General features: G+C 43.4%; 1 long non-coding RNA gene across 1 annotated transcript in view; it reads left to right on the top strand.

Moving 5' to 3' along the window:
* Positions 1–22690, top strand: part of LOC127058987 (uncharacterized) — a 253128-nt gene that overhangs the window by 124985 nt on the left and 105453 nt on the right. The window lies entirely within an intron of this gene.

The raw sequence follows: 22690 nt of genomic DNA, 5'->3' as shown, positions 1-22690 counted from the left end.
AGGGACCTCAAGAAGTCATCTAATCCAACCCCCTGCTTGAAGCAGGACCAATCCCGAGACAGATTGTTGCCCCAGATCCCTAAAGGGCCCCCTCAAGAATAGAGCTCACAACCCTGGGTTTAGCAGGCCAATGCTCAAACCACTGAGCTAGCCACAGGCCAGTGCTGCTCTTCTGCACATTTTGCAGCCCTCCTCATTTAGCGACTGGGTGGCAAAACAAGAGCAAGTTCAGGATAATGTGAATGTCTGAAGAGACAAGGACTCCCACATTAGCAGCCAGCTGCTGCCCTCTAATGTACATGATTCCACAGTGTACCATCTCAGCAGCAGTGAAAGCAAGAGCACAGAATAACTCCTCTTCTGAAATGCACATTGGTTTTTCAGGGGAAAAATGAGAAAATTAAGGTGATTAGAGACCCATCTAGCTCCCTCCGAACCCATAACCCAGACTGTGATAGTGATGGGTGACTCAGAACAGGGGTTCTCAACAAATTTTTTGGTGGCCTCAGAGCACAGCCACCAATTCTTGCTGGTGGCCACTCTGACAATTTTTCCTAAAATACTGAATTAAGTTTAGGAAAAACAAATAAATATGCACATATGCATGTCCCAATCATTGTAATTTATGTAGGATTTTTTGTTTTGCAGATTCAATACAAATAATGTACAATTGTCGCTATTCTTTACTCAACCTAAATAGAATAGAAACACAAATAAGGTGCTTTGCACATTCTTGTCCTTTTTCTTATGTCTTTTGCTTGCTTTCCTTTAAAAAGACTTGCTAGTTATTAAGTCTGCTGTGAAAAGTGATATTAATAAACATACAAGTATCACTTTTCCACAACAGACTAACTCAGCTTCAGCAAACCTGGGGACAAAATAAGCCCTGAATGGGAAGATGGATATGGAGGCAGCAAGGGCTAGGGGCTATGGGGGTAGTAGTGACTGTGGAGCCAGAGCTCACCTCTGTACGGCCAGGGAATGGAGCCTGAAGCCCCATGGCTGGAGCCTGCCACCTGCCCGGCCCTGGGAAGGTGGGGAACTCATTAGCTGTGTGCTCCTCCAGATTCTCTCTCTCTGGTGGGCACAGCCCTGGGGGTGGGGGCCACAGCTACCCCCCCTCACAAATCACTGCCCAGGAGGCTGTGGCCGCAAGAAAAGTCCCTGGTTGCTGCATGTGGCCACAGTGGCTGCATTTGAGAAATGCTGACTTAGAGGTACAGTGCAGGTTTTATGCTGAAACAGAGGTAGCTGCAGGTAACAGTCATATCAATTCTCAGCACTAGTCAGCACTGAAAAGAAAACACGAGCCATGATCATAATGAAAGGGAGAAACCCATTATTTTAATTTGCTCAAGTAAGTTTGATAACCCAGGACCTGATTCTCCTCTGATTTACCCCAGTATAAAAGAGGAGTAAGCTCAGTGAAGTCTATGAAGCTACAAGAGGGTATAACTAGTGTGACTGAATGAAGAATCAGGCCCCTGATGCATAAATGTGCTAAATCTGAAGTCAAGAAGTCAGTAGGTACTTGATGAGACTCTTTATGACTGGATGCTCTCTCCTGACTGTGGAATATTGTCTGAATCTAACTCTATTGCCCTAATAGGCTTCATATGTAAATAAATTGAGGAAACTCTTCATCATATTTTAACTGGGAGTGGAAGGAGTTCATTAAAAAACCCACTATGGCAATGATAATAGTACATTTTCTTTACCATTTCTGATTTATTTTGGGAGAAAAAGGGGTAAACAATTAGAGAAGAAAGGGAAATAGAAAAGCCATCAGCCTAGCAGGCTGGCTCCCCTCCCACTGTTATCCTTCTGACACCAAAACCATGGAGTGTATCACTCACAGTCTAGCAAAGCAAAGCACCCCATTACAATTATGCTTCTAAAAGATGTGGCTAGTGGAGGACGCCAAAACTGGCTTTCAGTGTTAAACAATAAAGTATATTTATTTTATCCACTGTGACATTTCCCAGATGATATCATCCACACAGCCCCCTCCAGGACTAGGATGACGGGGAGTAGATTTTTGACAGATGCATCTGCAAGGTTCCATGTTTCACTGAGATACAGCACTCGTCAAACAATAGGAGGCCTCATTCTGCTCTCATTTACACCAGTGTGAATCGGGTGTAACTGTTGAAGTCTGTGGAGTTGCACTAAAGTAAGACTGGAACCAGGCCCACAGTGTGCATAAATTCTTTCCACTTTTATGCATTAGGTCAGGGGTTCTCAAACTGAGGGTCAATCTCAACCCCAAGCCCCGCTTTGCATCCAGCATTTATAATGGTGTTATATACAATTATATAAAAGTGTTTTTAATTTATAAGGAGGTGTGAAAACCAAGGGAGGAGAAACTGGTTTTGTAATTGGCAAGCCATTCACAGTCTTTGTTTAATCCTGAGCTGATGGTGTCAAATTTGCAGATGAACTGAAGCTCAGCAGTTTCTCTTTGAAGTCTGGTCCTGAAGTTTTTTTGCTGCAGGATGGCCACCTTAAGGTCTGCTATAGTGTGGCCAGGGAGGTTGAAGTGTTTTCCTACAGGTTTTTGTGTATTGACATTCCTAATATCTGATTTGTGTCCGTTTATCCTTTTCCGTAGCGACTGTCCATTTTGACCAATGTACATAGCAGAAGGGCATTGCTGGCATATGATGGTGTATATTTCAGTGGTGGACGTGCAGGTGAATGAACCGGTGATGGTGTGGCTGATCTGGTTAGGTCCGGTGATGGTGTCGCTGGTGTAGATATGTGGGCAGAGTTGGCATCGAGGTTTGTTGCATGGATTGGTTCCCGAGCTAAAGTTACTATGGTGCGGTGTGCAGTTACTGGTGAGAATGTTTCAAGTTGGCAGGTTGCCTGTGGGCGAGGACTGGCCTGCCACCCAAGGCCTGTGAAAGTGTGGGACCATTGTCCAGGATGGGTTGTAGATCCCTGATGATGCGTTGGAGAGGTTTTAGCTGGGGACTGTATGTGATGGCCAGTGGAGTCCTGTTGGTTTCTTTCTTGGGTTTGTCCTGCAGTAGGAGGCTTCTGGGTACACGTCTGGCTCTGTTGATCTGTTTCCTTATTTCCTCATGCGGGTATTGTAGTTTTGAGAATGCTTGGTGGAGATTTTGTAGGTGTTGGTCTCTGTCTGAGGGGTTAGAGCAGATGTGGTTGTACCTCAGTGCTTGGCTGTAGACAATGGATCGTGTGATGTGCCCGGGATGGAAGCTGGAGGCATGAAGGTAGGCATAGATGTCGGTAGGTTTTCGGTATAGGGTGGTGGTAATGTGACCATCACTTATTTGCACCGTGGTGTCTAGGAAGTGGACCTCCCGAGTAGATTGGTCCAGGCTGAGGTTGATGGTGGGGTGGAAGCTGTTGAAATCATGGTGGAATTTTTCCAGAATCTCCTTCCCATGGGTCCAGATGATGAAGATGTCATCAATGTAGCGTAGGTACACACTGGCCACACTATAGCAGACCTTAAGGTGGCCATCCTGCAGCAAAAAAAACTTCAGGACCAGACTTCAAAGAGAAACTGCTGAGCTTCAGTTCATCTGCAAATTTGACACCATCAGCTCAGGATTAAACAAAGACTGTGAATGGCTTGCCAATTACAAAACCAGTTTCTCCTCTCTTGGTTTTCACACCTCAACTGCTAGAACAGGGCCTCATCCTCCCTGATTGAACTACCTCATTATCTCTAGCTTGCCTACATGTATATACCTGCCCCTGGAAATTTCCACTACATGCATCTGACGAAGTGGGTATTCACCCACGAAAGCTCATGCGCCAAAACGTCTGTTAGTCTATAAGGTGCCACAGGATTCTTTGCTGCTTTTACAGATCCAGACTAACACGGCTACCCCTCTGATACTAGACTAGATGAGATAATCGACCCACATTGGATCGATATGTTGACATACCGCAAGATACAGGGGTATGGACAATGCAGGACTGAGCCCTACTGCAACAGGGTGCTCTACTTACTGCTGGATGGCGCCACCTCCTGGCAGTTCTGGGGATCAGCTCAATCAGGCCAACACCCCTCCCACTGGCTACACCCCATCAGTTTCTCCTCCGCAGCCCCCTCTCGCTCTCAGGAACTGCAGCTGTCTTCTCTGTGACTCATCCCCTCCAGCTAGGTCACTAGTGTGGTTTCTGGGGCAGGGGCTGCATGCATCGAGGTTTGTACTCTCCAGCAGTCTTCTGCTTCACTGCCTCACAGTGCCAGGCTGGCAGGGGAACCCAGGCCCACCCCCTACTCCAGGTTCCAGCTCAGGTAGTTTCTACACAGCAGCCAAGGTCCATTCCCTGCACCTTGCTGCCTTTCTTTGAGCCACTTCCATACCTTCTGACCTTTCCTACTCCTCTGAGTTTGCCAGTCTCTTCACTCCCTCCTCCCAGAGAGAAACTTTAGGCAACTGTCTCTGCAACCCCAACCACTCCTCCCATCTCCCAGGGAGTGACTGCAGCCTTCTCCCTGCTACCCCTTGTGTTTCCATTTTCCTGTCTTTTATAGAAGCCCCGCCTGTCTCTCACAGGTGAGCTTCTCTCTAATTAGCTGCCTCCAGCCTAAAGTTTCTCCCTTTGCAGTCTAATTAACTGATTGGGCACACCTGGTCCAAGTCAGCTCTGGCAGGGCCAGTGTGGGGAGCACACCCCATTACACCTACATTCAAAAATTCAGTTCATGTTAGAAATATGGACAGATAAGTCTGGAAATTTAAAGTCCAGGTTAAAACCATGTGTGGCTAACATCTCACACCACTTCAAGGGGGAGAAAAGAACATACTGATGGAGACAGGCTACTGAGCCTGTGGGAGTCATTCTGGGAAAGAGAAATTCTTATACAATGTCTTATTCTCACACAACCATCCTGGCAGTGGGGACCAGTGATTTCCCTAGACCCCCCCAGGGGGGTGTACACCCCCCCTGGATTTCCCCAACACCCCCCCTAGCCTTGTGAGCTAGTTACATACCAATTTAGTGACTGTTTGGAAATCTGAATTTAAACTGAAACATTAATACACACTTAAAAGCTTATACAGTGTATGATAAAATATGTGTATCTGAAAAAGTATACTAGATTTGATAAGTATGAACATAGACTAGCTTCCTTGCTTCCTTATACAGCTGTTGTTTTTTTTGATGTCAGTGCATTCATGATGTTGGCCAACCTAATAATATCAAATGATGATTTGTAAGCAAAGTCTAAATGAGCTCTCCCTGACAGCTAGTGATGAGCTGGGGCTGTGGGGCCAGATTATATTTACATTCACACCTAATCTACCTAGGTGTCCAGCAAACAGAGCTGTGTTGTCCAAGTGATAGATTTTGGCTGGGGTTGGGTTACAAACAGCTTGAATGTGGCAGGAAGGGGGGATGAAATGTTGTTCTTATTGTATGAGTAAAGGGCAGTAGAACTGTACTTAGCCTGTGATGATTTGAAGGCATCAAGAGAGAGAGTGGGGACCTGTCCCTCTCCACTGTTTAAAGACAGAGCTGATTGGGCTCCATAGTCTTTTGTTCTGTTAAGTGACCACTGCAGCTGAAATCACTGACAATCAGGCTAAGTGCTTAGTCCTGTTGTGGGGACAGTGTTCCTGTGGGACAGCGTTTTTGTGAAAGAGACAGCCCAGACTGCACTAGCAGCAAGGTTCCCCCAATGAGAGCTCAGCTGAAATCACTGAGAGCCGGTGGAACCTCAAGAGACCAACTCGCAGAGGTCACAGGAGCTAGGGGCAGGTGGCAGCAGAAGGTGACTGCGCAGGGCCATTGGCAACAGAGTGAAGTGGAGTGAACAGTGGCACAATGAACAGCTGTGGCCAGAGCAAACAGTGAGCAGCTGGAGGAACAATCAAAGTGCCTTCTTGTCCCCCACCTGGAAGGTGTACTCACGTGAAAGTACCTCTGAACTCTGAGTGTAGTCTCCACTGACCAAGGACAACACCGGTGAGTGGGGTGTAGGGGAGGGAAAAGTTAAATAAACATTTGCTTGTTGGACTATATTTTAGTCACTTTGCTCCAGAATGCTAGATTTGTGACTGGGAATAGAAACATATAATAAATATGTTTCCTAGTAGGCCAAGATTTTTAAAATGCATTATTTGCCAAGGTTGTTATCTCACATTGTTGCTATCTTGAGAGGTCATTATGTTGGGGAGTTTCTGCACTAAACATTTTTATTATTCTAATTAATTTTTACATAAGAATGGTCATACTGGGTCAGACCAATGGTCCATATAGCCCAGTACCCTGTCTTACAACAGTGGTGCTTCAGAGGGAATGAAAAGAACAGGTAATCATCAAGTGACCATCCCCTGTTGCCCATTCCCAGCTTCTGGCAAACAGGCTAGGGACACTCAGAGCATGGTATTGCATCCCTCCCCATCCTGGCAAATAGCCACGGATGGACCTGTTCTCCAGGAATTTATCTAGTTCTTTTTATAATCCTGTTATAGTTTTGGTCTTCATAGCATCCCCTGGCAAAGAGTTCCCTGGGTTGACTTTATATTGTGTGAAGAAGTACTTTCTTTTGTTTTTTTAAAACCTGCTGCCTATTAATTTCATTGGGTGACTGCTAGTTCTTGTGTTATGTGAAGGATTAAATAAAATTTCCTTATTCACTTTCTTCGCACCAGTCAAGATTTTGTAGACCTCTATCATATCCCCATTAGTCATCTCTTTTCTAAGCTGAAAATTCCCAGTCATTTTAATCTCTCCTCCTGTTTCATACCCCTGATCATTTTAGTTGCCCATCTCTGTACCTTTTCGAATTCCAATATATATATTTTTAGGATGGGTGACCAGATCTGCACACACTATTCAAGGTGTGCACGTACCATGGATTTATATAGAGGCAATGTGATATTTTCTGTCTTATTATCTATCCCTTTCTTAATGATTCCCAACATGGTTTGCTTTTGTGACTGCTGCTGCACATTGAATAGATGTTTTCAGAGAACTATCCACAATGACTCCAAGATCTTTCCTGAGCGGTAACAGCTAATTCAGATGCCAACATTTTGTATGTATAGTTGAGATTGCTTTCCCATGTGCATTACTTTGCATTTATCAACATTTAATTTAATTTGCCATTTTGTTGCCCAATCACCCAGTTTTGTGAGATCCCTTAGTAGCTCTTTGCAGTCTGCCTGGGACTTAACTATCTTGAATAGTTTTGTATCATCTGCAAATTTTGCCACCTCACTGTTTACCCATTTTTCCAGATGAATATGTTGAACAGCACTGGTCCCAGTACTGACCCCTCATGGATATCACTATTTATCTCTCTCCATTCTGAAAACTGATAATTTATTCCTACCCTTTGTTTCCCATCTTTTAACCAGTTACTGATTCATGAGAGGACTGCCCTCTTATCCCACGATGGCTTACTTTTCAAAATTCAATTTAAATTAAATACATTTTTTTAATTATTTTTTTTTTTTTAGAAATCTAGATCTGTTATGTGTTTTGGTGTAACTTGTATTTTCCTAATGTTAAATTTGCATAATCCCAACAAAACATTTACTTTATTCATATCTCTTTTATATATATCTCATTGGACCTGACACCCCCCCCCCCCGTAAACTCAAACACCCCCACTAATTTCAGTTCCTGGGGAAACCACTGGTGGGGACAGACTCCAGAAGCAGCTGCTGTGCCCAGCTCTTAGAGGCCAAAGAGAGGGTCACCATGTAGTGAGAAACCCCCCACATGTGCAAAAACCTCAGCCTCAATTGTGCATCTTCTGTTTTCTCTTAGAGCTGAAAATCCCCTCTCCTGCTTCTGGTTAAATAAGATGTAGGCTACATTTAATCTGACTCGGTTTTCCCAGCACACAAAAAATTAAGTGCAAGGCATTTCATTTTGAGAGACAACTATAAATTTAGGCTTGTGTAAATATGAATTGAGGCATTTTAAGAAAGCATGTTGTTTATCTGGTTAAAGCCATATTTAGCCTTTTCAGCCAGGACACTGCAGTGGCTCCTCCAGTATATCACAAATACATGTTTTGGTGCTTGTACTCATTTAGAAAATTATTATATATGCATTTGACCCAGCAGATAGGGTACATCATAAATCAAGCTTATTTTTTTAACCCAATACATTATAACAATCCTTCAGAGTTCACAGACTGTAGCCTGGTAAAACTGTGATTGCTCTCAAGCATCCATAGAACTAACAGTATTTACACGGTGCCTTTCATCCCACAGCAGCCTAAAGTGCTTTACTAACATGTTAAGTGCTCTTAACTCCAACTGATGTCAATGGGATTTGAGAGCACTCAGCACTTCGTTCTTCATGTATAATGTAGCCTCTGGGGTGGAGGACAGCAGTCGACCAACACACAGCATACTGCACAACACTGAAATTTTGGCCAAGTTGCCAGAGAAACCCTGACTATCATAAAGCGCCAGGAAATCTCTGATGGCCATGCAGAGGAGACAGGACTTTACTTTTAAATAAAGATCCACTATAATTTATCCTGTTAACCGCTGTAGAACCATACAGTATATGGTGAAAGCAAAATCCTCCTCTCCAGTCCACACTGCAGATTTCTGATGAGTTCTTTCTACTTATTCCACTGATGTCAGAGCAAGTTCTGCACATGTAATGACATGCAACAAACAGAAATAGTGTGAAAGAGCAAAGAGAAATTTACCTTAAGTCTGCTCAAAATATGAACGTGTGTGTGTTTGGTAAAAGCTTGAGCTTGAAACAGTATGCAGCATCGCACAATTTTGAAAATCAGCTACTGTCCATGAGCTGCACATGAACAAAGTATTTGTGACTATTATCACTCAGTCGTTTTCTAGTTTGCTTGTTTTTCAAAATACCGAGGAGATCTTGAGCACTGGCCTGCATTACGAAGACGCGACCTGGTAAATTTGAGTTTTAAAGAAAAAAAAAAAGCATTTTAAAGTTTTAGGTGTAGGGGGGAGAGAGAAAGTTAGTTAGTTCTAGGACAATGAGACTACTCACATATATAAGGACAGACTACTTGCATAAATAAAGGTTGCAGGATTGGCTCTGGTTTCAAATCCTTAAGGTAGGGAAAGCTGCTAGTTTCTAGTAGAAATACTTAAACTTACGATACTGTACAAATCGCATCACTATAATTTCTTAAGCAGTATCTCTGAAAAAAAGCTGGTAGACCTGCTATAAATTATTCCAGTGTAAATCCAGAGCAATCCCATTGAACCCAGTGAGGTTATTCTACATTTACACTGGGACAAAAAGCAGGATATGACCCATCTCACTAATTACTACATTATTTCAGATTCAGATGGATAGAAGCAGAACTGGGAAAAGTACTGAAATTTTTCCACACACACCCCCCCCCTTTGAATTTTTAAACAAATTCACTTGTGTCCACTTCCTGCAGTTATTCTAGCAATCAGGTTTATTGGCAGGAATGTTTATGAAAACTAAATTCTAAGTCAGTATTGGGGAATCTTTGCACAGTGAGAATTTTAGAACCAAATATTTGCCTTGAAACCTAATTTTTTTTGAGTAAATATTATCCAGTAAGGAAACAGAAATATGCTATGTAACCTACATGCCCAATCAGAAATAAACAACTCAAATTTTGAATGATCAGATACATGCAATGAACTGCTTGTGCACGACCTATAGACTGCGAATGAAACTCCAAAAGTTACTTGGTCAATAATTAATAAGCTAGAAAAAGTTGTAGACTGCTCACAATGTGGGAACAGAAGGAAATGCAAAAATTGCTTCCTCCAAATTATCTTTGCCATCTGTGTATCTTGAATACTGTTCTTTTTATTTTCATGCAGCAGAATTTGAGAACAGTGTGATGTAAATCACTGATGTTTCAGTTCACTACCCAAACCAAAAAAAATTTCATTTCAGATCAACACAACATGGAAGTTTTTCAGTTTTCTCAGATAAACAAAATGTTTTTGTTTGGGATCAAACTTAGGGTTTCATTTGACCTGATACAACATAAACATTTCATGTTGGGGTATTTAACTGCTTTTTTTCCTTAGAAGTGAAGGAAATTTGGAAACGCTATTCACAAAACCATCACAGGAGGAGGTGCAGTTGTTCTCCCACCTCCAATTTGAACTGGAATCAGGTGCCATCCCTCCTTGGTGAGTGCCCTGACCATCAGGCTACAGAATCATTCTGACTCTCTCATTCTGGCCCAATAAATGAATATCAATTTATATAAAGTAGAACAGCTTCGGCAGGAGCTATTGAGAGACAGGGCCGACCCTACAATACCCCATCGCATGGTTAGGGCACTTTTCCTGCAGTGTGGAAGACCCACATTCAAATTCCTGCTCCAAATCAGGCAGAGTGGTGACTTGAACATTCCAGATCCCAGGTGAGTGTTCTAACCACTGACGTATATGGTGTAAGGGGGGAAGTGACATCACCACCAGTTTTGTGGATGGCACCTAAGTCCCTTTGCGAATCCGGCTCGACAATATAATTTTGGCTGAAACTATTTAGTGAATTCATGTTGAGTTTGTGAACAGTTTTGATAGACCCCAAACTGCACATTTTGGCGAATAAACTATTTGAAAATTGTCACCTGCCTCTATTTGAAAAGTCCTAAACTCCCCATATGCCAAAATTCTTTGAGAGAAAGTGTAATTTTCAATGAAAATAAAGAATGCTGCTGCATATATGCATGTCCATATGGATCTGGCACTTTTCAACAGAGATCTGAATTTATTTCAAGTGCCCTCTATTTTGGACATTCACAGAATTAGTACATTCAAACATGCAAATCCGTTTGAAAGTTTGATCCAAATAGTGCACTTCTGCTCTTATATTTCTTAAGCAAAAATGTAGGGCTTTTTCACAATCAAATTATGATGCACCTTGTTATCAAGAATTTTGAATGAGAATGCCTTGAAATTGCAGTGTGCAGAAACAAACACCTCACCCAATATATTCTGTTTCATATGTGCTAAAGGAACCTCACTATCTAGCACAGTACATATTTTTTGCCAGAAGGAGGAGATCCAACACAAGATGCATTGTTATCTACAGCACCAGCTCTGGAGATCAGGGTGCTTTAAATTATTGAGATCACATGACGGATAACCATCATGACCGCCTTCAAAGTTTCTCTCATTAGCTGTTCTGTATATAATATTATTTTTCACCCACTTCAACCAAAGCTGTCAACAAACAGATATCAGTCTATGTTCCTTTGGGTTATCTTGTCACATCTGCCATCTGAAAACCATTACACAACACTTGAAGCTGAAAACCACTGAACATGCAAAGCTGAACAGCACTTTTGAAGGTATGCCTTCCTGACAAATATGATTTCTCTCTCTTCTGAGGTTTAGGGGATGATTTCATTTGCTTTGAGAAAAGTAAACAAGCACCAAGTGAAGTAAGAGTTCACTTCCACAGGTTTCAGAAGACAATTAGTTATATGATATTCTATGACCAAGATTTTCAAAAGTGACTTTTGGATGCCTCAATTTATGGCTGTGACATCATGAAGGGGTCTGAATTTCAAAGGGTAACTAGTGAGAAATCTCTGAAAAACCAAGCCGCTTTAAAGTTTCCCTCATTAAGCATCCAAAATTGGAGGTACCTATAATCAGGGGCGGCTCTAGGCATTTTGCTGCCCCAAGCACGGCAGGCAGGCTGCCTTCGGTGGCTTGCCTGCGGAGGGATCAATGGTCTCGCAGCTTCGGCGGACCTCCCGCAGGCGCCCCCCATGGCTTGGCATGCTGGGGCCTGGAGCCGCCCCTGCCTATAATCATTAGTCAATTTTTAGAATCTTAACCTACACATTTGTCAGGAGAAATCTAACCTTTGTGTTTTGTTCACCGGGCTCCCACAGGGATATATCTGAGTAATAACAAAGTTTAAACAGAATATGGATTTCAGGATTTGGTCCTAGACCTTTGTAATGTACAGTGAGGGCCAAATCCTTAGCTAGTGTAAATTATCACTCCATTAAAGCTAAAAGAAGCATGACAATTTATAGCAGAGGAAGATCCAGTTCCAACTGTTCTAGTCTCTTCTGTAATGACAGATTCATATTTCAATTATATCATACAGTAAATATTTATTAAGATTGTAGCCACAGAATTGTTATTTGGGCTTCCCAAAAAAGATTGTTCTCCACTTATGAATTTAGAATATTTTTCCTGTTTTTCTGCTGATATTTTAAAACCAATCTGTAGAATTTGATAGAGACTGTTACATTCCTGCTAGTAACTTTTACAGGATAGTTCATAACCCTGTAGAAAAGATATTGTCTTGTAAATACTATAGTTTTTTAAAAAGTAATTTCTTTAGAATCATACTAGATTTTAGAGAATCATATTGACTTCTTTTCTATAAAACTTTTTAGGACTTTTCCCATCAGGGTTTTAGTTGTAATTTAGCAACCACAAAGAGGCTATAAACCTCTTGCCTTTATGAATACCAAGCAACCTTGCTTATGAAATAAGTTACAAAAGAGAAAAAAAGATTGATTATTATGAAGAAATCAAGCACCTCAGTATCATTAAGGAGTCTTTAAAAGACACTGTATTGCAGTAGGACTAGGTAACAGGTTGGTTTTTGGTTGGTTGTGTTTTTTTTAAGATGAAAATTTTTTTTAATAAAACATAATTTTAATCTGGAAGTAGAGAGCGAGATGATCGAGTATGAGAGCTCAAATGGTTGAAATCAATGCTTAAAATCAATGCTCAGATGCTTAAAATAAAGCAAATGCTGAAGTGCTTTGCTGGATTGGGGGCAGGGTGGTCAGTACCATGCAAGAGCCGAGCGCTCAGTCAGCACTGGTGGAAGAGGGAGGGAAATCAGTTGCCTCACCAGAAACAAACAGTCTTTACACCTGAGTTTCTCTCTTCAACTGCTGTGTTTTTTTAGAGTGCATTGGTTACAAAGAGACAGACTAGACAAAACGGTTTTACACCAACAAACAGAAAACCGCCACCTAGGAGTACAACCTAGTTCTGTAACAGACACTTTGTTGCACGCTCTCTGCATGCTCAAAAACCTTCTGAGTCTTAAGTGGCTAGTTCTGTAGAGTCTCTTGTATATTCTCCCAGATTCTAACTGGGCCTTCTGTCCCCATCCTTGCCATGTGACTCTACCCTGACTACCAGTTTAAAGCTTAGTCAGGGAGTTAATGCCACGCTGGGTGCCCAGGATGCTTCCACAGCCAAGCTGAGTTTTTCCCAGCACAATAGAGGCCGAAAGTAAAAAAACCTAATAAAAAGATTAATAGAGTAAAAAAAGCAAGATCAAAATGATCTGTGGCATTAACATTAGAAAAGTGAGTCTCAGAGAGCCAGACACTCAAATGGGAAAGTAAACAGAAACTCTTAATAGAGCACTTTATCAGCATCATAGACAATTGCACATAATAGTTGAAATTCTGGTCCCATTGAAAAAAGAAGCAAACTTCCATTGACTACAATGGGGCAAGGACCTCACCCTTGAGAATAAGCATGTGCAACTCCACTGAGTTCAATGGAGGGCTGAACTTGCATCTCCATATCACTTGCTATGTGCTGTAGCCCAGCCATGGGAAGGTTTACTGCAATCCCACACTTTGGTGTTGAAAGTTAAACACAGACTTATCTTAAAAAAGAAACTTTTTTTCCCTATTGTTACCTGCAGCATCTAAGTGACAGTGATTTGGCCTAGACGCTTATAACCCTGCAAGGAACTTTGCACAAGTGGAACCCTGCCCCCACATGAAGTCAGTGGGACTCTGTGGAAGTATGGGGCCTGCTTACACAGAGCTCCTTGCAGGATCAGGGCTCTAACGTTCAGAATGAGACTTGAAGTTGTCATATAAGCTTACCCATCTACAGTGTTATGTGAACAGCACATAAAGACTAGGCCCAGAATGTCTCTCAAAAGCAGAGATTTAGCACATACACTGCCAATGTACTATGAAAACCTTGTACTCTCCTCCCTCCCCACCCCCAAAATTAAATAGTAAAATGAGGATATTTATATAAAACAACACAACATATAAACTCTGGTTTTGCTCAGCCAGAGGGAATGATAAATTTCTTACAGACCTCCATTATACTGGTCCTTTGTTGACCACTGACTCCACTTCCAGGGCAGTGGAAACCAATTACTGTTGGACAAGGCTGTCCATTCATGGCAAGAACAACACACTTTTTTCCCCCCACATTTTCATTTTTTTTAACCCAATTTATGTTGAAGTCCTTTTCCCTTTTGCATTCTAAGCATGTCATCATAAAAAAAACCCTTCAGTTACCATCTGTGTTTTTTTTCTTACTTCAACCCAAAATAAACTGATGTGTGTGAGTACAGAATACATTGTTGGGTGTGTTTTGATATAATGTTATGGTCTGTTAAAATATCTACATTTTAAATCCAAAATGTAGTTTGTAAAGATAGAGCAGCAATTCAAGATGGAGTCTGAACTGCCATCTTGTGACCACCATCTTGTTGTTTACTGTTATCATGAACCAGTCATGACTAGATCCAACTGGTTTTTCCTGCCACTGGCAACTCCAAGGACAATTTTACCTCAGACTGTTTCTCGCCTTTGCTGGGACTGTACCATACTTTCCCGCCAGTAAATGCATAAAGGGACTGAACTCACCGACAAGTGGCACAGTCCATTCCAGTGGCTGTGCGTGCGTGGTTCAGATCTTCACAGCACCAGTGCATCGTTGAAGGGCACCACCATTCCTGAAGTGAAGAGAATGGGAAGAAGACATTCCATCTTACCTGCTCCTGTTCCTGGGTACATCATCACCAGAGGGTTTTGGTCTGCTTCTTCCCCCCGAGACATCGAGGGACTCTCCAGTGCTCCTCCTCGGCGGGTTCCAATTACCCAAAGAATGCAGGTCCTGGACTTCACCGCTGCCACAGACACGCTGATAGTCAGGCAATTAGGGTTCTCTTAATTGGGGATTTTATACTGTTTATTGCCAGGGTGAATTTGTATTTTGGGCCGGAGCTTCATGCTCCTGTTTTAAAGCTGTTGTTTCACTGTTCTGTATTGTTATTTAGCTACTGCTTTTTCTCATTTACTCCTTCCCTTATTGTACTCATTCCCTTAATACACTTACCTGTTGTTTTTAACTTTACTTATAGTCACTCTTTATTTCTTACACCACACATAGGGAAGATGGAGGGAGATCTATCAGTCCACCGGTGACAGACACGGCAGAGGAAGGGCCTGTTCCTCTGAGTAAAAGGGGCTTGTCTTATCTCTTGTTACCTACACCACTACACATTTAGAGTTACCTTGGCTCCCCTTTGAGGTAATAACGCGGTATATACAAAAAAAAAGCTCGCTAGAAAAAAATAAACCTACAACATTTCAGCTCTGTTTGCTATCTAGGCAATGATGAGTAGTGGAGCAAGATTGAACGCTGACCTGAAAATATTAGGCAGGATAGCGAAGGGAGAGTGGGCATCAGGAAATTTGAGTTCTATCCCAAACTTTGCTACTGACTTGCTGTGTAGCTTGAGGCAAGTCATTTAATTTCACTATGCCTCGAGTCTCCCTGTTGGTAAAATGTGGATAGTTATTTTGTAATTTGTTTTGAGATACTCAGGCAACAGGAACTACAGAACAGAAGGTACTTATTAGCCAAATTTTTATCTACTCTAGCAAAACACGTAGAATGACCTGAGCTGCCAAGAGGAGCGGGATCAACACCTACATAGTTTAAATTCACTTTTTTCTTAGGTCTTGTGCCATTCAGCATTGCTTCAATCACTGGCTTCCACTGCCAAGAGCATGCTGGAGCATCATCATGAAAGTGAAATGACAAGTCATGCAAGTACCAGAAAGATGTTTGGATTTTTTTCCATTTAAATATATGTCAGCTGGCCTTGCTGGACAGTGTCAACCTACAGTGAGGTTCCCCCCAAACACTGAGCTGAGATTCCTGTGGACGCTCTCACTACCTGTGTTCTGTTCTGGAACCATGCCATGGTCATTGCACTACTGACCACTGCAATTTAGGTGCCTTACACTAGTTGAGACAATTTGCTCTTTCAGGGCTAACTGCTCATCTGGTTTGTGATCTGCACGGTGGCCTAAGCCAAAGGACTGGTCATACGGGAAAGAAAAAATGCAGATATTTCCGCACATGTTCTTTGCTCTATAAGGAAAGTTTAATGCAAAACAAGTTGGGCATGAAAAGGGTCATTTATGAGACTTGCAGCCACATCCACTTACTTTCACTTTTGGTGTTGTCTTGTTATAGTCAGCATCACAGGGTCCGCACACGTTACTGGCCTTGCATGCTTGTGCTCCTGTGCTTAGGCTAGTCAAAGAAGGGGTCCCAACGCTTCTCTCAGTTACTTCATCTGTGTCTTTTTATTTACAGTGCTCAGTGCAGCCCCAATGCTCCCAACATCGATCTTGACTCTGACCCTTCCCTGGGTCTCTCGGCCCCAGAAGCTTCCTGTCGTCAGTAGAGACAAAGCTGCAGTCCCTCTGTCTTCTCCCCTGGCTAGCCTCCCACTGAGCCTTTCCCTGCGCTTATATCTCCTCCCAGTCACCAGCCCAGCTGGTTCCACTTGACTCAGCTGATTCCCCTGAGCCTGAGCTCGTTAGGGCCTGCAGCTGAGCTCCTTGCTGAGTGTCTGGGCCCTCCTCCCGCCCCACACCCGGCTGCCCTGTTGAGAAGCAGGGGAGGAGCCAAACCTTTAACAGGGCATCCAAGGGGTTTATACCCCTGCCCTGCCACAGTCAGCTACACTCTCTTAATTGTAGAAAACTTAAAATACAGAAATTGATGTACTTCAAGCCAGAGTTCTCAAGAGCTGGTAGAAATAAAGCAGCACCTCTTGAAAAAGGCCCAATTCCTGCCTCAAAAACCTTACAGTCAATGGTCACAAACTCGCCTCTGGCCCCATATGGAGTCCCAGTGAAATCTCTGAGACGCTGCCTGCATGAGGGAGCAGGCTGGTATTGTGAGTGAAGTCTGCAAAGGAGACAAGTTCAGATACAGACTAGGACTAAACAATGCATGGCCCTGAAAGCAAGAACAAGAAGCTAGCACTCGATACACAGTGCAAGGGGAAGCCAATGAAGGGATTCAAAGAGGGGGAGGATGTGGTCAGAAATAAAAAAAAGATGATTTTGGCAGCAGCATTTTATAGAATGTGGAGGAGAGAAAGGTGAATATTGTGAGGATGGAAACCTTTGAGGAAAATGATTTTGCTAGCCTAGCTTCTGTCTGAATCACCAACCTCAAACCCCAGAAATGACAGTGAATTGTCTCTCACAATAGTTATCTTTTCATCAATTTTATTTAAAACTAAACCATAGACAAATAGGTGCAAGTCTAAACTCTAGCTTCAGTCAGACAGTGACTGCTCTCCCTGTGAGTCACCAAAAACAACCTCTACAGCACAGCGTCACCCATACCTGCTATCCCATGTCCTGTACCAGAACATAGATAGGTCGCTGATTTCACTGCCATTGATGGCTGGAGGCTGCTGAGATATAGTTCCAGAGGCCACAGAGAAGTCCCTATTCAATAGTTTTTCCCGTTTCTAAGTGTGTACTTGCTGTTAATCTACAGGTTGACATTGTTCTCTGCAGTTTCAATATTATTTTAAAAATCACACTTTTACTTTCCTTCCCCCAAGCTTAATAATTAACAAAAAGAAATAAAGTTCCCAACACTTAGTTTCATCCCCCTGTTTGGGACCTGTCACTAGTCTCATCTTTTACTCTGGAGGGAATCTCCTCCCAGCCATCCATGGCCTAGGAGTGGCCAACTGACTTTTTTAAACTTCCTTCCCTGAAGAAAACATCAATTCAAAGCATAATTGTCCAGCAAGAACTACACTCCAACCATCATAAGCTCCCAGATTCAGCTAGTCAGCTTTCCAGATCAGGTGAAACTTCATCAGTCCCTCTTTTTGTTGAGCTGTGACAGACCTCCCTTTTGCTGCCAGTCCTCCTGCCGCACCTATAAAGGGGTGGTGCATCTCATGCTCCCTGGCCTGTATGCATTAGTCAAGGGTCACCCATTTGTCAGTCAGAGGTCTGGATGTACTGCTATCCCTTCCTCTCCCTGCCGAGATGAGCCAGGGAGCTAGGAGAGCATGTGGGGCTGTCACTGAGGCATGTTCAAATATGGTGCTGGAACTGCTCAGCATGAAGCCAAAGTAGTGGGTCCTCCTGCTGGCCTCCAATCCAACCCAGTGCTACTCATCTCTCAGTCTTCAAATGCTGCTGAAGCCCAGGTATATAAAGAGGCATTACAGTTGCTCCTCTTTGCTTCATAGCCCTAATCTACACTTCAAGGTTAGGTTGTACTTAGCCACGTTAGGTCGATTTTATAAGCAATGCGGCTACACAATCAACCCAGTTTCATCAACCTAAAGGGCTCTTAAAATTGACTGCTGTAATCCTCCCTGGCGAGGGGAGTAGCGCTAAAATCAACCTTCTTGGTTTGAATTTAGGGTAGTGCAGATGCAGTGTAGTGCAATTCGATGGTATTGGCCTCCTGGAGCTATCCCAGAGTGCTCCAATGTGACCGCTCTGGACAGCACTTTCAACTCCGATGCACTAGCCAGGTACACAGGAAAAACTCCAGGAACTTTTGTATTTCATTTCCTGTTTGGTCAGCATGGCGAGCTTAGCAGCACAGGTGACCATGCAGTCCCAGAACTGCAACTGAGCTCCAGCATGGAGAAAACGGGAGACATTGGTGTGATGGTACCTCCGATAAGGCTCTATGGAAATATGCTTAGAATGTGTTTTGTGCTTCATATGCCATGTAATATTTATCTGTAAAGGTTATGATCTACTGAATGTATTAATCCTATTTGCATGCATGTATCATTTTTGTATTCAAAGTTATGAATGTTGGCTGTGTACTGGCTTGATTTCTAAATAACCTTAGTAGAGCATTTGGTCAGTTCCTGGAGTAAGGAATGTTGAAATTAAGTACCTAATCAAGAAACACTTAAAGGACAATGGATCTTGGAATGCTCCAATCCACATAAGAAGTCTACTTGAGGATGTTCAAGGTAGCATGTAAACAATGGATGCTACCTGTAAAAACTGAGAGTCATGAATGGACATGTGACTTGCCCAGGTGACTCCAAAACTCCATCTTGGAGTTGGACTTTGCATAGGAGTGAGTCTCCACCCATAAGCGAAAGTCTATTTAAACTCCTGGGAGACCCCTCCATTTTGTTTTCAGCTGGCTAAACAGAGAGCATTGCCACCCCCACAGGATACCTGGAAGACACTGGAACAAAGGAAGGTGTGCAAGGGATGTGAGTGATTGCTGGACCCAGGCTAAAAGGAGATTAGTCTGTAAAAGGGAGCATTCTGGAACTGGTGAGGATCTTATCTATATTCAGTCTGATTAGACACAGATTTGTGCATTTTATTTTATTTTGCTTTGTGACTTACTTTGTTCTGTCTGTTACTACTTAGAACCACTTTAATCCTACTTTCTGTATTTAATAAAATCACTTTTTACTTACTAATTAACTCAGAGTATGTATTAATACCTGGGGGAGCAAACAACTGTGCATATCTCTCTATCAGTGTTACAGAGGGCGAACAATTTATGAGTTTACCTTATATAAGTTTTATACATGGTAAAATAGATTTATTTGGGATTTAGACCCCATTGGGAGTTGGGCATCCAGGTGTTAAAGACAAGCACACTTCTGTTAGCTGCTTTCAGGTAAACCTGCAGTTTTGGGGCAAGTAATTCAAACCCTGGGTCTCTGTTGGAGCAGATGGGAGTGTCTGGCTCAGCAAGACAGGGTGCTGGAGTCTTGAGGTGGCAGGGAAAACAGGAGCAGAAGTAGTCTTGGCACATCAGTTGGCAGGTCCCAGAGGGGTTTCTGTGATCCAACCTGTCACAACTGGATCTGATTGCTGTATAGGGAGAAGAATCTGTGCAGGCAGAACTCTGATCAAAAAGAAGAAATGCTAACATATATGCCAAAATCGCACAGGGCATGGTGGAGAGAGGATACACCAGGGACACACAGCAGTACTGTGTGAAAGTTAAGGAGCTCAGGCAAGCCTACGACAAGACAAAGGAGGCAAACGGTCGCTCTGGGTCAGAGCCCCATACATGCCGCTTCTATGATTAGCTGCATGTCATTCTAGGGAGGGGACCCTACCAGTACCCCACCACTGTCCGTGGACACCTGCAAAGGGGGAATCTCACGCAACATGGAGGAGGATTTTGTGGATGAGGAGGAGGAGGAGGAGAATGCGCAGCAGGCAAGTGGAGAATCCATTTTCCCCAACAGCCAGGACCTTTTCATCACCCTGGAGCCAATACCCTCCCAAGGCAGGTTCCCAGACCCTGAAGGTGGAGAAGGCACCTCTGGTGGGTGCACATTTGTAACTACACTACAGGGGTTAAAAGCAATTGTGTTTAATGTTTGATTTGCCCTGAAGACTTGTGATACATTCATGGCCAGTACAGCTACTGGAAAAGTCTGTTAACATGTCTGGGGATGGAGCGGGAATCCTCTAGGGACATCTCCATGAAGCTCTCCTGGAGGTACTCTGAAAGCCTTTGCAGAAGATTTCTGGGGAGGGCTACCTTATTTCGTCCTCCACAGTAGGACACTTTACCATGCCAAACCAGTACCAAGTAGTCTGGAATCATTGCAGCACAAAGCATAGCAGCGAATAGTCCTAGGTTTTGGTTGTATTCATGCAAATTCAGTCTTTATCTTTCTGTCAGCCTCAGGAGAGTGATATCATTCATGGTCACCTGGTTGAAATAGGGGAATTTTTGTAAGGGAACAGTAAAAGGACCCCATTCATGCTGGGCTGTTTGTGCTTGGCTAAAAGGGATCATCCCAGAGAATAGCCACGCGATGGGGGGAGGGGTGTGCTGCATATCCAACCCAAAACCGCAGCTCCCTCCTTTTAAATGGCAAACCCAACCGGCATTGCTTGCTATGGGAAAGGAGGGTGCTGCAGTTTGAAACCATTCCCACATGTTATGAAGGCAGAAGAAGCCAACCCCACATACCCTTTTGCTTACCATTGCTGCCTGGAAAACAAATTCTGTTGTCCAGCCATGTATGATGTGTCCTGTACCTAAGGTCCATGTGCTGTCTGCTGTGAATTGCTTGATTCACTGTGAAAGAGTCTCCCTTGTGTTCTCAGAAACCTTCTTAAATTTTACTCTCCCTTTTTATCTCCCCTGCAGATGCAAATGTTTCTACGCTCCTCGTATCGTCTCCATCTCTGAGGTTATCGCAGTTTAGAAGAAAAAAATGCACTTGCATTGACATGTTTTCAGAGCTCATGCAGTCCTCCCCCACTGATAGGGCACAGCTGAATGAATGGAGTGCAATTGGTGGCAGAGGCCAGGAAAGCATTAAGTGAGCGTGATCAGAACACACAGGAACAGATGCTGACGCTAATGGGGGAGCAAACGGACACGATTAGCCATCTGGTGGAGCTGCAGGAAAGGCAGGAAGAGCACAGATCGCCACTGCATCCATTGTATAATCGCCTGCTCTCCTTAAGTTCCATATCCTCCTCACTCAGAGGCCCAACAATGCGGGGGGAGAGGGAGAGGCTCCGGGCACCCAGCCACTCCACTCCAGAGAATGGCCCAAGCAACAGAAGGCTGTCATTCAAACAGTTTTGATTTGTAGTGTGGCTACAATAAGCAACGGGGCCTTGTCCTTTCCTCCTCCCCTACTCCACCTGGGTTACCTTGTCAGTGATCTCACTTTTTTTTAAATAAATAAAAAATGCTTGGATTAAAAACAATAGGCACTTTATTTCCTTTGTCATCTGTGGTCGAAGGGGAGAAGGGGATTTGCTTACAGGGAAGTAAATTCAACAAAGGGGGCGGTTTTGCATCAAGGAGAAACACACACAACTGTCACACCGTAGCCTGGCCTGTCATGAAACTGGTTTTCAAAGCCTCTCTGATGCGCAGCGCACCATGCTGTGCTCTTCTAATCGCCCTGGTGCCTGGCTGTTCAACAATGGCCACCAGGCGATTTGCCTCAATCTCCCACCCCACCGTAAACATCTCCCCCTTACTCTCACAGACATTATGGAGCACACAGCAAGCAGCAATAATAAGGTGAATATTGGTTGCGCTGAGGTCTAACCTAGTCAGCAAACAGCACCAGAGCGCTTTTAAACATCCAAAGGCACATTCTACCACCATTCTGCACTTGCTCAGCCTATAGTTGAACTGCTCCTCATTACTGTCCAGACTGCCTGTGTATGGCTTCATGAGCCATGGGAGCAAGGGGTAGGCTGTGTCCCCAGCATTTCAACATCTCCAATGGTAATTTTCTGGTCTGGGAAGTAAGTCCCTTCTTGCAGCTGTTCAAACAGCCCAGAGTTCCTAAAGATGCGAGCATCATGCACCTTTCCTGGACACCCCACGTTGATGTTGGTGTAACGACATGTACCCAAAAACATCCGTAACAATGTTTTTGCCCCATCAGGCATTGGGAGCTTAACCCAGAATTCCAATGGGCAGCGGGGACTGTGGGATAGCTACCCAGAGTACACCACTCTGTGAGTCAATGCTAGCCACGATATTGAGGACACACTCCGCTGAGCTACTGTGCTTAGTGGGGACACACATGATCAACTGTATATAATCACTTTCTAAAGATCAAGTATCAGAGGGGTAGCCGTGTTAGTCTAGATCTGCAAAAGCAGCAAAGAGTCCTGTGGCACCTTATA

Source organism: Gopherus flavomarginatus, chromosome 10 (genome assembly GCF_025201925.1).
Source record: "Gopherus flavomarginatus isolate rGopFla2 chromosome 10, rGopFla2.mat.asm, whole genome shotgun sequence".
Classification (NCBI taxonomy): domain Eukaryota; kingdom Metazoa; phylum Chordata; order Testudines; family Testudinidae; genus Gopherus; species Gopherus flavomarginatus.
The sequence above is the reverse complement of the archived record's forward strand: the minus strand, read 5'-3'. Positions and strand labels throughout refer to the sequence as shown.